Source organism: Balaenoptera borealis, assembly GCF_965194805.1.
Source record: "Balaenoptera borealis genome assembly, chromosome: 2".
Classification (NCBI taxonomy): domain Eukaryota; kingdom Metazoa; phylum Chordata; class Mammalia; order Artiodactyla; family Balaenopteridae; genus Balaenoptera; species Balaenoptera borealis.
The window spans coordinates 159,474,073-159,487,737 of NC_138867.1; the positions used below are offsets into that span (position 1 = coordinate 159,474,073).

Below are 13,665 nucleotides of genomic sequence, written 5' to 3' on the forward strand. Positions count from 1 at the left end.
AATGATGAACACATAACCAACAGGTGTGGTACTTTGCAGCCCACCAAGCATTTCCCTATCCATCATTTCAGTGTTCACAGGGTCCTGTGTTTTAGGCTTCCATGGTATCCCATGGTAACCGAGATCAAAGGTGTTCGTTGATATGTTCAAGGTTAACTTATGGGTAAACACCAGACATGGCATTTTTCAGGGAAATAAAGAAGATCATTAACGAAAAAGATGGTGCAGGCACGTGGACTTTGGGCAGTGGAGTGGGGATTCAGAGCTCCAGAAAGGACACCGGGGAGCAGAAGTGTGGTCTCCCACCTGCCAAACCGGTTCACATGGTATGATAAGGAGGCACGGGCTCTGAATTAACGGCCAGCACATCCCGGCCAGGCTCTTCCTGGCTATGCTTGACCTTGAACAAGTCATTGATGTCTGAATTTTGGATTTTTCAGTTATGCAAGGGGGTTAATGAGTCATACCTGACATGCTTTTTGCCAAGATTAAATGACATAGATCATATAAAGTACTCAGTACAAATTTCCTTCGATAGGAACATGAGAGATGTCTGTTCCCTTTCAGATTGCTCAGATTTTTGTTCTCTGTTGCAAACAGCAGAAATCCAATTTAGACCAACTAAAAATAAAAGCAAATTTATTGACTCATGTAACTAGGTGCTTTAGGGCAGTGGTCCCCAACCCCCTGGGCCGCACAGCAGGAGGTGAGTGGCGGGCAAGCCAGCAAAGGTTCATCTGCTGCTCCCCATCGCTCGCATTACTGCCTGAGCCATCCCTCCCACACCCCGTCCATGGAAAAATTGTCTTCCATGAAACTGGTCCCTGGTGCCAAAAAGGTTGGGGACTGCTGCTTTAGGGTTCAACATGGCTGTGAGGATGGAGGGTGTCCTCATGTCCCCAAGGTTAGTTGGTTTCTTCTCTCTCTCTCTTATTCTCTCTCTGTCTCTCTCTCTGTCTCTGGACCTCTCAGCTCTGTTATCTTCTGTATGCTGGCCCACTCTCACTCACTTTCTGGGCAGGCCTACTCTATGCAACCACCTCTGGCTCCAAGCATACATTTTACAAAATAGCAACACAAACATGAAGTACTTCTCTCTCTCAGCATTCACAAATCCATCCTGGGGAGGTTACGGATTGACCCTGCTTGGGAATGGCCTCAGTCCTGGGACCCATGCTTGTGTCCAAGTGAACTTGGGTCTTACCTAGGACGTGGGTCTACCCTTCCCACTGTGACCTCGGATGAGCATGTAATTTATCCTCCAAACTGGGATTCTCTGAGGAGTGAAAGGTGATGTCTTCATAATTAAGCCAGGACAAGAGGCAGAAACCAGACTCAGCCAAGCAAACTGGGATGCATGGTGACCCCCTAAGTGCCAAAAGAAGGGAATCAGGAAAGAGAGCAATTGCTGCCACACCCAACACACATATTTTTGTATCTATAATGTCCTCTGTGGATTTATTTAGAAAATAGCATTCTGTTCCCAAATGTAGAGCATCTGAAAACATTTGCGCTGAATCCTTAACTGAGACAGTGATGTTTCAAGCAAGTATCTTTCAAATCTTTGGGTAATTTAAGCAATAGTAGACCTGCCTTGATGATTCTTATTCCTGATGCTTGCATTCAACTGCTATTGTTCCCTCTTCTATAGCTCCCACAAACTCCAGTACTTCTCAGTTTTGGGGACAGCCCGAGGCCTCCTTTCATTAGCACGTCCCCACTGATGGGGCTCCGAATGCCTCCCTGCCAAGCAGTCACAGTGACCAATTTAGAGGTAAAATGTTCAGCATCCTTCTCAAGATGTTGGGAGATGGGGTGAATCCTCCAGAACGCCTCTTTCTCCTCTGCCCTCCCCAGGGCCACAGGAATTAAGAACGCAAGTTTTGAACCCACACAATCTGGAAACTCACAAGATGCCCTGAGATTCATCACTAACCTCATCATCACCAGCCTCAGGTGCCTCATTTGTAAAATGGGAAACATCACTAAAACCATTTTTTAAAGTGTCTGGCACATAAGAAGCCCTCAGTTAATGGCAATGAATGTTATTTCCACTACAATTGTTATGGCATAACTCACCATTGGATTTGAACTTTCCAGGGCAGCTCTTGCTACCTTGGCAACAGACACTTCTTTCATCTGTAACATTTATTCATACTCTGAATCTTCTCACCACTTTACCAAAAAGCTCCGTCCAGACTTGTTTCTCCCATTTGTTCTGGTTAACCGGAATCATAATGGGTACCTCCCAGCCCATACCATTTTCTATTTAGCATCCTGGCCAGTGAATTCCCCACAATGCCTGCTGGAGATGCTGGCTGTGAACAAGAGAAGGGGTAACAAAGTGCTCTCCAGAGGGGATGCTGAGGTCTGTTCTGTGCGTCTCTGAAAATCCTCTCTGCGGTTTCTAAGCTGTCTTGTGGGTCTTGCTTCAGTAACCTGCTTTAGTGCATCCCCTAAACTACCTCTCTAAATCTCCTCTTTACCTCTCCTTTTTGACTCCATCACCCATTTTTCTTCCTCTTCTCTGGTATAAAAGTAGCGATAGCTAACAGTACTCTATGCTAAGCATTGGGCTAAATGCTTTACATCTTTCTAACAACACTATACAGTAGGTTCTTTTATTACATCATTTTTGCTATGGGAAACTGAGCACAGAGAGGAAAGGTAGATGCCTTGTGGAATTTAAACACAGGCAGTGGCTCCAGGGCTGGCATTCTTAACTCTACTGAATTGCCTCTCACCATGCAGGTAGCACATAGTTGAATGACAGATGACCTGTAGGTAACTATCATTTTAGAATACCTAGTACAAAATGTTGTTGTTGTTTTTTTCTTTCAATTGCATTTATGAACTTGCCATTTTATTACTCTTCAACCACACTGAGATGGGGAAGGGAAAACCCTGTTCCACGTAGCTCCTGCACGAATAGAAAATACAGACATAGGAAGATGGGAAAATTCTAAACACATAGGAGATGATCTAAAAGAGATAGAAACTCCAGAAGAAAGCAGGAATGACGCTAAGTGTGAAAAACCTGGTCCAGTCAAGAACCATGTGTTCCAATTTATATAATATTTTAGTTAATAGTTACCAAAGGACTCAGGGTAAAGTAATTTTGCAAACGCTTAATAACATTCACAGTTCTGCTTCTCTGGAGAACCCTGCCTAGTACAATAATATTCTTGAAAAGGCAAAATTAAGAAACAGAGGACAGATGAGTGGTTGTCAGGAGCTAAGGAGATGGGAGGCAAGCAGGAAGTAGGCATGGCTATAAAAGGGCCACAGAAGGGATCCTTGTGATGAGGGAATTTCTCTGTATCTTGACTGTGGACGTGGTTACATGAACCTAGACCTGTGATAAAACTGCATAGATCTAAATACACACACACACACAGGTATGCACACGCACAAATGAGTACAAATAAAACGGGGGAAATCTGACAAAGACTGGTGGATTGTGTCAGTGTCGATCTGGTTGTGATATTGTAGTACAGTTTTGCAAGATGCATCACTGGGGAAAACTTAGTAAAGGACACATGGGATCTCTTTGAATTATTCCTTCCAACTGTATGCAAATCTCTAATTATCACCAAATAAAAATTTAGTACAGCCACTGTGGAGAACAGTATGGAGGTTCCTTAAAAAAACTAAAAATAAAGTTACCATATGAACCAGGGATCCCACTCTTGGGGATATATCTGGAGAAAACTCTAATCTGAAAAGATACATGCACCCCAATGTTCATAGCAGCACTATTCACAACAGTCAAGACATGGAAGCAACCTAAGTGTCCATCAACAGATGAATGGATAAAGAAGATGTGGTATACACACACACACACACACACACACACACACACACACACACAGTGGAATATTACTCAGCCATAAAAAAGAACAAAATAATGCCATTTGCCATAACATGGATGGACCTAGAGATTATCCTACTAAGTGAAGTAAGCCAGACAGAGAACGACAAATATCATATGACATTGCTTGTATGTGGAATATAAAAAAAAAGATACAAATGAACTTATATACAAAACAGAATAGACCCACAGACTTAGAAAACAAACATATGGTTACCAAAGGGGAAAGTGAAGGGGAAGATAAATTAAGGAGTTTGGGATTAACATGTACATACTACTACATATAAAATAGATAAATAATAAGGACCTACTGTATAGCACAGGGAACTATACTCAATAGTTTGTAATAACCTATAAAGGAAACAAATCTGAAAAAGAATAGATATATATGTATAACTGAATCACTTTGCTGTACACCTGAAACTAACACTGAATAGTGAATCAACGATGCTTCGTTAAAAAAATTTGATTTAAAAATGGGAATAATCATCCTTATATCACAGAGCTGAGTTAAAGATTAATGAAATGATGCACATAGAAGCATCTGGCTAAGGGCCTAATGCACAGTAGGTCTTCAAGAAATGGAGAGTGTTTCTCTCATAACAGGGGGTTCTATTTAGGGCAGCATCATATAATAACATGCAGGGGAGTGAAAAGAAAACTCTGATCACATTTGAAATAGGAGGCAAGTAGATAGAAAATTAGTTATAAGGAAAAGCAAAGTGCTTGTTAAAAAAGACAATTGTATTATTTAACATATATAAAATTAGGCGACACGTTCACACAAAGGAACAAACTAGACAACTGTTTGTTAGCTAAGAGCCTACTTCTTTGTCAATGCCAAGTTCTGCTTCAAATCTTCATAAGTGCTGAGCTGCTTCTGAACTTGTGGAGCAATTTCAAATTCATAATAGGCCCCAGGAATTTTGATGAGTACCTTTGAACAATCCAGTTTTTTAAAATCCTAGTCAAAACCAGACTCCCAGAAAGAGGTGTGTGTGCAGTTACTCTCCGGGGACAGGAAAGGTGACAGGGTTTTAAGTGTCTGTAGTGTGCTTGGTGTGCCCTTTCATGTGGAGCTGACTCAACCTCCTTGAATCCCTGCTTCTCCCCCTCTGGCCATTTGGCTTCATTAATAGGCTCCCAGATTGCCAAGAGGAGGCAAGACAGAATTCTTTTCATTTCCTGGGTTTTATATGAGGCTTATTTTTTCAAGAGAATCTGCCAGTGCCCTGAGCTAGTTCTTAGGAAGAAAGCAAAGCAAGCTTTCCAGTCCAATATGTCTTTCACAGGAGAATGGGAATTCAGGAAGTAAAGTGAGAAATACAGTGACACGGGGACTGCCTGTTGCAGTCTTATTTTAGTCACACTGCACAAGGGCCCAAGGTAAATATGTAAGGTGCTCTGGTCTAAAAAATGTTCTTGATTGCAAACTACAGACTTTAGTCCACTGAAGCAGAACAGAGTTTATTACAGAGCAGTGATGGTTTACAGAGAACACTGTAGAACTTGTCCAGCTAATCACCAAACCCGTTTCATCTTTTTTTTTTTTTGTACACACATCCAGGCTACATTTAAAACCCCCAGGTGATTAGGTGTGACCAGGTAACTAAGTTCTAGCCAATGGGATGTGAGCAGTCATGACTTGTTCCTTTCCCAGGCCTGGCCCACAAAGACCACCCACATGCAAATCTCCATTTAAATTAAATTTTAATTTTATGACAATTATAGATTTGCATACAGTTGGAAAGAATAATACAAAGAGATCCCATGTATCCTTTACTCAGTTTTCCCCCATTATACATCTTGCAAAACTGTAGTAAAATATCACAACCCGGATAAACATTGATACAATCCACCAATCTTTGGATGTAAGAGGTAAATAAACTTCTTGTATGGAGCCATTGAGATACTTGAGGGGTTATTTGTTACAGCAGCAAGCTTTAGGACACTTAGAATTTCTAGAAGGGCCAGGAAAGCACATTTAGATGTTATAGAGCTGGGCACAAGTAGCTAAGAGATAGACCCTGTTGTCTTAGTCTATTCAAGCTGCTATAACAAAACACCACAGACTAGGTACCTTATAAACAACAGGAATTTTTTTCTTACTGTTCTGGAGGCTGGAAGTCTGAGATCAAGGTGCCAGCATGGTATGGTGAGGCTCTCTTTCTGGGTTCCAAACTTCTCATTGAATCCTCATGCAGCAAAAGGTGTAGGGAGCTCTGTGGGGCCTCTTTTATAAAGGTACTAATCTTAGTCATGAGGGCTCCAACCACATGACCTAATCACCTCCCAAAGGCCCTACCATACCCAATGCCTTTGTGGGTTATGATTTTAACATATGAATTTGGGGGAACAAAAGCATTCAGACAGTAGCACCAGTCATACCATGAGATAATTCTGAAGGAAATCCCATTATACTATCTGGTGCTCTCCAGGCATAATGAGACTTGACCAAAAACATCCACCACCACTGCCCTGGAAGATCCAAACTCCCTTGCCACCAAGCTTGCCACAAGATGTGCTCTGCCTGTCTGCCACCAGGTGCTTACTTCCACCTTCCAAGTCTTGCATGAATGAATCTTCTTGGTGGACCCAGGTTACAGATAGAATCTGAACTGCAAGGGCGTCTGGGAGATGTAGTTTATAACTCTCCTGTCTCCATGATATAAGAAGGCATGCCAGAGGGGGTTGAATGAACCAGTCTATGGGATCCGCCCCACTAGTGAGGCTGGATCCAGAAGAAGTGGACTTAGCTGGGTGAGTGAATGACTAAGGTTTCAAGCTGTGTGCTGATCATCACAATAATCTGACACGGGAGTCAACTGCTCAAGGCTCTCTCTCACCTAACTGTTCAAGGCATCCCTGTTTCTGTATCTTCCAAGTTAGAAGCTGACCAGTCTTCCTTCTTAAGTCTGTCAATATGTTTATTCTTCTTTCCTGATCTTTGAGACACTCTCTATTTTTAAGGCCAATATGAGCCCAGCTCTTCGTGTGATTTAAATGGTAAAACTCTGGGGGGATGGGCAATTGCATACCTTGCTTCCGTGTTCTTCCTAGACTTTTTGAATTTCCCTCATGATCACTGTACACAAAGCATCATGTCTGGAGAAGTGGTCAGGAGGTTGCAGGGAGGTATTCATTTTTAGGCATTTTTTTCCTCTCTCTATACTCACCTCCAAGGGAGCAGCCGGCCCCAAACTTTCTCAGCAAAGTAATAGAGCAATCACTTTGCTTTATGGCTAAGAGCATGGGCTCTGGAGCTAGACCACCTGAGTTCAAAATCTGCCCCTGACACTTTCCTCCTGCTTGAACTTGGGTACTTATTCAACCTTTACGAGCTTCAGCTTTCTGTGTAAAATGGGGCTAATGGCGGTTCCTCCTCATCCAGTAGTGATGAGGAGCAAATGAGTTACCTCATAGAGAAGCCTTAGAACAGAGCCTGGCACATAGTAAGTGAGCCATAGGTGGTGGTTGCCAAGATGACGATTTCATGAAACAAATCTAACTGAGCTGGTACCCTATTTTAAAATGTATTTTTGCTAGTCATAATCACGCTTTATTAAATCTTCCTTTCCTCCCTCACAAAGGGGTGATTTCACAAAGTTTTCTGCATCGTGAAATATGGTTTTCGTTTTTTGGCTTGCTTCTATCCTTTCCCCAGAACACCTTTCTGATTTTATGCTAAGGACCGATGGCAAATGCAATTAGAAATGCTGATACTCAAGTTGTAGGAGACTTTTGAGGAATAAATCTATTCCCTAGAGGAGAGCTATGGAGAAGCCGATGCATCTGAGCCCACATTGTCAAGCTGTTACAGTTTGAAGAGAACATAAGGAGGTCAAAGGAAGACAGAAAATGTGGGAAGATGCTCCGAGTGAATGGATGGGAATGGGAGCAAAGGGCACATCCCAAGTGGAAGCCGGTGCGTGAGTTCAAAGTTCTGCCCTTGGTCTGTGCCATGGATGTGTTGACCTCAAGGCACAGGTTGGTGCCCAAGTACTTCTGGTTCTGAGAAAATAAGCAAAACCAAGTGCATCACTAAAGCCAAATGCATCATGCAAGGGAATTAGAACTCTGCAAGTCCTGGTTCAGTCAACTTGCAAAAGAGAGTCGTTGAGATGTTTCTTCCCCCCCCCCCAGATCCTCCATTCCCTTCAGCTATAAAATCAGAATCATAGCATCTCTCTCTCAAGGCTGTTTTGAGCTTTAACTGACATAATAGGAATGAAAGCCCTAGCACAGTACCTGGTATATAATAGGTTCTCTAAGAATGTTGAGCAAATTGGAATTTGTACTTTATATTCTCAAAGAAAAGGAATTCTATTGAAAAGAAAATTGCTCTTCAAAAGTCTTGCCTATAGCAGTAATGGTATGAGGTGGGGAAGCGAAAGACAAAAAAAAAAAAAAAAAAAAAAAAAACCCTAAATAGTTTCATCTCCAGCTTTTGACTCTTCAAAGTGAACTCTAATTTGGCTCCTTTCAGCCCTTGTGAGGACTGAAAGCCTTTGCAGATAGACAGAACGGAGGATGCCCGGCCTCTTGCATTATGGGCGTTGATTTATCATTCATTGCAGCCGCAGACATCTGCTCGGCGAGTTCTTTGAGGGCGTGACAGGAAGACATCTCCTTTATATTCGGCAGATTCTGCAGCCTCTCAGATCTCTATGGGAACCCACAACAAGGTGGCCGAGTGTGACAGCAGCGGGTTGGCTGCCCATCCAACCGCTGGGCTGGGACTCTGGTGGGGACAGAGGCACCGAATGCTATCCAAGAATCACTTAGCCCCCTGCCCCACCCCAGTACTTCATTTCTGCCTGACAATTGGAGCACACCGTATAGCCCTTTGCTAAGTTACAATTATGGGTTATGAGTTGTGTCTTCCCAAATTCATATGTTGAACTCCTAACCCCCAGAGCCTCAGAATGTGATTATATTTGGAGATAATGCCTTTTAGGCAGTAATTAAGTTAAAATGAGGTCATTAGGGTGGGCCCTAGTCCCATCTGACTGGTGTTCTTATAAGAAAAGGAGATTAGGACACATACAGGCGGGGAAGACCATGTGAGGACACAGGGAGAAGAGGCCCATCTGCAAGCCAAGGGGTTCTCGGAAGGAATCAGCCCTGCTGACACCTTGATCTTGAACTTCTAGCCTCCAGAATGCTGAGAAAATAAATTTCTATCATCTAAGCTGCTGCATCTGCGGTACTTTGTTAAAGCAGCCCTAGTAGACAATACAGTTATCCAATCTCAAACCTAAGGTTACCAGGCGCCCATGCCCCTCTTCCATGACACTAAAGAGGTCATGTATGAAAAATGCGCGTGGGAGTCTTGTGAGAACTGGGGTCTGGGATTGTATTATGAACAGTTACCATTTTGTAGAGCTCTTACCATATGCCCCTCCCCCCTCCCTTCGCCCATGCGGCTGCCTTCCCTGTGCTATTCAGTCCTCACTTGCAGAGGGCGGTACTGCGGCACCGTTCCCATTGCACTGATAAGGTGACTGAGGCTCAGAAGGAAACCGGGCTTGCCCACAGGCTCACAACAAAGAAAAGACAGAGCTAGGTTTTGAACTGAGGGCCGCCTGGCTCCAAGCCCAGGCGTGCTGGTCCTGCTGCGTCCAGCAGGATGGAAGGTGGGGACAGAAAGGAAGGTTTGACACGTGCATCCCCTGCTCCATTGTCACTGCCAGCTGGGGTTCTGTGCCTCCATTCTGTGACCCTCTGGGGTATCTCTCCTTATCTCAAAGCGGTTGGGCAATTTTCAATGTTATTTTAATTTGCTGTAATTTAGAAAATGAATGTGTGTATGTCAGGAGGCATGTTTCAGGAGTGGAAGAGGGAAGCCATGTCATGAGGTCAAATAAAATCATAAGGACTCAAATCACTAAGTTTGGGAATCCGTGCTGCATGGGGATAGATGGCTCTCCTGACCCTGTGATGTAGTGCCATCAGTTACCTGAACACAGAAATTCCTTAAAAGACTTAATACTGGACCATGACTGTTCATTCTAAGTCCTCCAGGTAGACGGGACCTTCCCTGAGGGAAAGAACTGTGGACCTCAATTCAATGGTCCCGCAGCACCTAACACTGGTTAAACCGTCCAAGTCGTATTGAGCGAACGCTCCCATTTCTTGAGATGAGGGGGAGCTCTAACATGCGAAGAGGGGCAGGTCAATCAGGAAAATGTTTCAGGGGGTGGCAGGGGAATTCTTCCGCTCAGCAATCAGGTGCCAAGTCCAGGGCTCTGTGCTAAACTGTGCAGATCAGAGGTGAAGGAGACATGCCCAGCCCTGGAGGGGCCAGGCCCAGCGCAGGAAGATAAGCTCATTGCCTCACCCCACTGCTGGTGCTGATTGATAGTGCCACCCACCCCTTCTCACCTTCACCTGCTATTTTTCCCCCGGTCCTGATAGTACCTCTCATCCCACGTACACACACACATCAGGGCTGTGCACCCTATAACCCATTTGTAGCTGCCCAGTGAAGGCAGAAGAGCAAGGAGGCCATCTTCAGGATGCACAAACCCCCAGGGTAATGCAAGGTAGGGAGTATTTTGCTCTGCTTGCAAGAATCTGAGAACATTTTGCAATGAGGGATTTTTTGAGCTGGGTCTTGAGAAGTGGATAGGAGTTTGCCAGGAGGGCTATGGTGGGGCAGGGCCTTGCAAGTCGAGGGCATGATGAATGACTGGGGTTGGCTGGGCACATGGCAGGTAGGGGAGAGAGAGCTAGAGAGAGAGGCAGAAAGCAAGAAGCCTTGTAAGCTGGTTAATGGGGTTGGATATTTTGCTGAAGGCATTAAAAAAACAAAAACAGAGACAAGCTTGATCAAATTTACCTTTAGAAAGATGTCTCTGACTGCCAGAGGGCAGGCAAGACAAACCAGAGAGACAGGAGGTGGATTTAAGTATGGTACTGAACTTCAATGTGGGTCTTCATTGTGACCATGTGCAAGAATCAAGTGTGGGACTTTTCAGTTTTTTCCTGTTTTGAATGTGATGGCATTTTACCTTTAGAGTTTTCCTGGGGGTGGGGACGTGCCACTGCACAGCTAATCACCCAAATCGCTGCCAACATTCCAGGGCTAGGCACAAATGCAGTCAGTGAGAAGCTCCCCATCCACCCAGGGTCTCTTTCTGGATAAAGCTTCCTGTTCCTCCTTGCTGACCCTCAACTCCCCACCCTCATCTCGCCCCATCAGTCCTATTGTCCCACCTCAGATCACACCATATGTCACTAGGAATTAACATGTTCAACAGAACTGCCTCTTACCTGACCTCCTTGCTGGCCTTGCCCCTCCAACCTTCACCCTGCTCTGGAAAATAGTGAAAAGCTCTGAGAAGCTAAGCTTGGTGAGACGTGGGACTCTGCCTGTTTGATTTACTGCTGTGTCCCCAGCAGTAAGAATTGTGCCTGGCATATAGCAGATACTCAATTAATATTCCATGTATGAATAAATTATCAAATTAAAACAACCAACTTAAGGCATTTCTATAGTAGGCTTAATTAGTTGGTTATTTACATGCCTGACATCCTTGCAGAGTGAATCATGAGACTGTTCCTGGATTTATGAATGTAACTGAAACATACAATCTTCTCAATAAAAGGCATGATTTGAATTGACCTCCCAGCCCCTAAATAGGAATTACGGTATTCACAGCAGTGACTAGTGAACAACAAAACTAGCTTAAGATTTCAAGTGCTGAGCCATGGATTGATGGCCATGCTAAGCAATCTCAAGTGTCATGTCCAAGAAAGAGGAGGGTCTGCTCTGTTTCTAAATCATCACGGCATGCTTCAGGGGATAAATGAAAATCTCAGCAAGAACTAGCATGTACTGAATATTTAATATGCCCCAGGTAATGCACAAAAATTTTTTGTATATATATATATATATATATATATATATATATATATATATATATATACATATGAAAGAATCTGCACATTTTACCACATTTAATCCTGACATGGTAAAGGTAGGTATTACTGTCTCCACTTCAGGTGAGAAAACGGAAAAGGGAGACTCAGGGAGGAGACATGATCCTCTCAAGGTCACAGAGCTAGTAGGTGGCCAAGCTGGGATTCCACCCATGTTGATCTGATCTGGGCCCTGCCCTTGCCACTCTCTCCTGCTCACATCATAAGATGCTCATCTTGCATCTGCCCTGGTGCCTTCGGCATCCAGGGCTCAGCAGATGCCCCAGTTCTCTGCCATGTCAAGAGAGGGCTGCTGAAATCTCTCTAGGGGGGTAAATGCAAAACTGCCCAGGGGGCAAGTGGTTTTCCTCTCTTGAAGGAGACACAAGTAATTATGAGCAATGTAGGCTTTGTAATAAAATAGCCTAAATAGAGAGCTGTAAGAGGACTTCTGAAGCCAGTACCACCAGGGTTTCTCCAGATAGTTGAAAGGCTACTTGTCTAGGGTGATTTAGATTCAGTTTGCTGTCAGGATGGAGCTGTCAGATAGATTTTCAGGTCCGTATTCATCTCAGTATTACTTCATATGGCATCACATGCCTAACATTGCTTTGTGATTATCTTCTTTCTCTACCTCTCCTGTTGAAACATGAGTTCTTCAAGGGTAACAAAAACTTCCACTTTGGTCCAATGAAGAGGTGACACAGAACGGTGGTTAAGGGTCAGTGCTCTGGTACCAAATGAGCAAGGTTCCAAGTCCAGTTTTTCTGCTTACAAGCTGTGTGAGCTTGGAAATGTTACTTAACCTCTCTGTGCCTCTATTCCTCCACCTTTAAAAAGGAGATGTGATAATCCTTACTTTGGAGTCTTTTCCTGAGAATTAACATGAAAAGTTTTAGGAGAATGTCTGACAAAGAGGAAAACACTCAGTATATGTTAGCTACTATCATCCTTGTTACCCATTGCTCCTGAGGCGCTGAGTCAAGCCTCACCTGAAAGTAGCTCATTTTCTGGACTTTTTCAGTCACATGAGCTAACATATTACCTTCTTTACTTAAGTTACATTGAGTCTTTTGCTGCTATTTACTCAGCCAAAAGCATCTGAAACATGCTGGCCAGAAAAGGAAGGCAATCAGTACAGTGTTCTGGGTTCTTCTTGGGCTAGGACTGGAGAGCTGAGCCCATCTACGGCTTCTGTTTGTGGAGCCAGAGGGGGAGGGCTGTGTCTCAGGTGGACAGCAGGGAGGTAGCGCGCCACCACGACCACCGAGTCTTTGCTAGACAGTGGCCTTTCATGCCACCCACCCCCCTGACCTGATCAGAAGCTTGTATCATTCCCACCCCCACAAGGGGAAACCAGCAAACACACAGCCCTGCAATCCTCAGACATCCCATGTTCCTCTCCTTGACCCTCAGAGTGATGGCTGATAGATGGACCCTTGGCAAAGTACACCATGGACCTATTTCTGCCAGATGTGCTGGCGAATCCTCTTTGGATGATTTCTCCAATTTATAAACTCTTTTGAATTCAGATCTTCTCAACAGAATTTTTGACTCTGCTGAATCCAAACACTTTCCCCAGTGTTCCAGAATTTTGGTGGCCATCAGAGAGCAGAGAGACTGGCAATGGAGTTGCTTGAGATGTTTGGACTCATCAGTGTCTCCAGCTGGTAACCTACAAGCCCTCAGGGAGAATTCCCCAAAGCAACTGGTGGTGCCACCTTGATCAAAAACAAATCCAAAGGCTTGTTTTCAGGCAGCAGTGGGAAGGGCGGCTGGGGAACTGCATTCCACCTGCAGCCTCTGTACCGAGAAAGTAACCACTGAAGCAACATAGACTATTGTAGAAAAGACACCCTGAGAAGGCTCCC

At 44.1% G+C, this 13,665-nt stretch overlaps 1 long non-coding RNA gene across 1 annotated transcript in view; it reads left to right on the forward strand.

The window, feature by feature from the left end:
- LOC309623331 overlaps positions 1-7,300 on the forward strand; it is a 44,155-nt gene extending 36,855 nt beyond the window's left edge. The window contains exon 3 of the long non-coding RNA XR_014241329.1: positions 24-7,300. This is a non-coding gene — a long non-coding RNA (uncharacterized lncRNA). The remainder of the gene's footprint in view (positions 1-23) is intronic.
- The last annotated feature ends 6,365 nt before the right edge of the window (positions 7,301-13,665 follow it).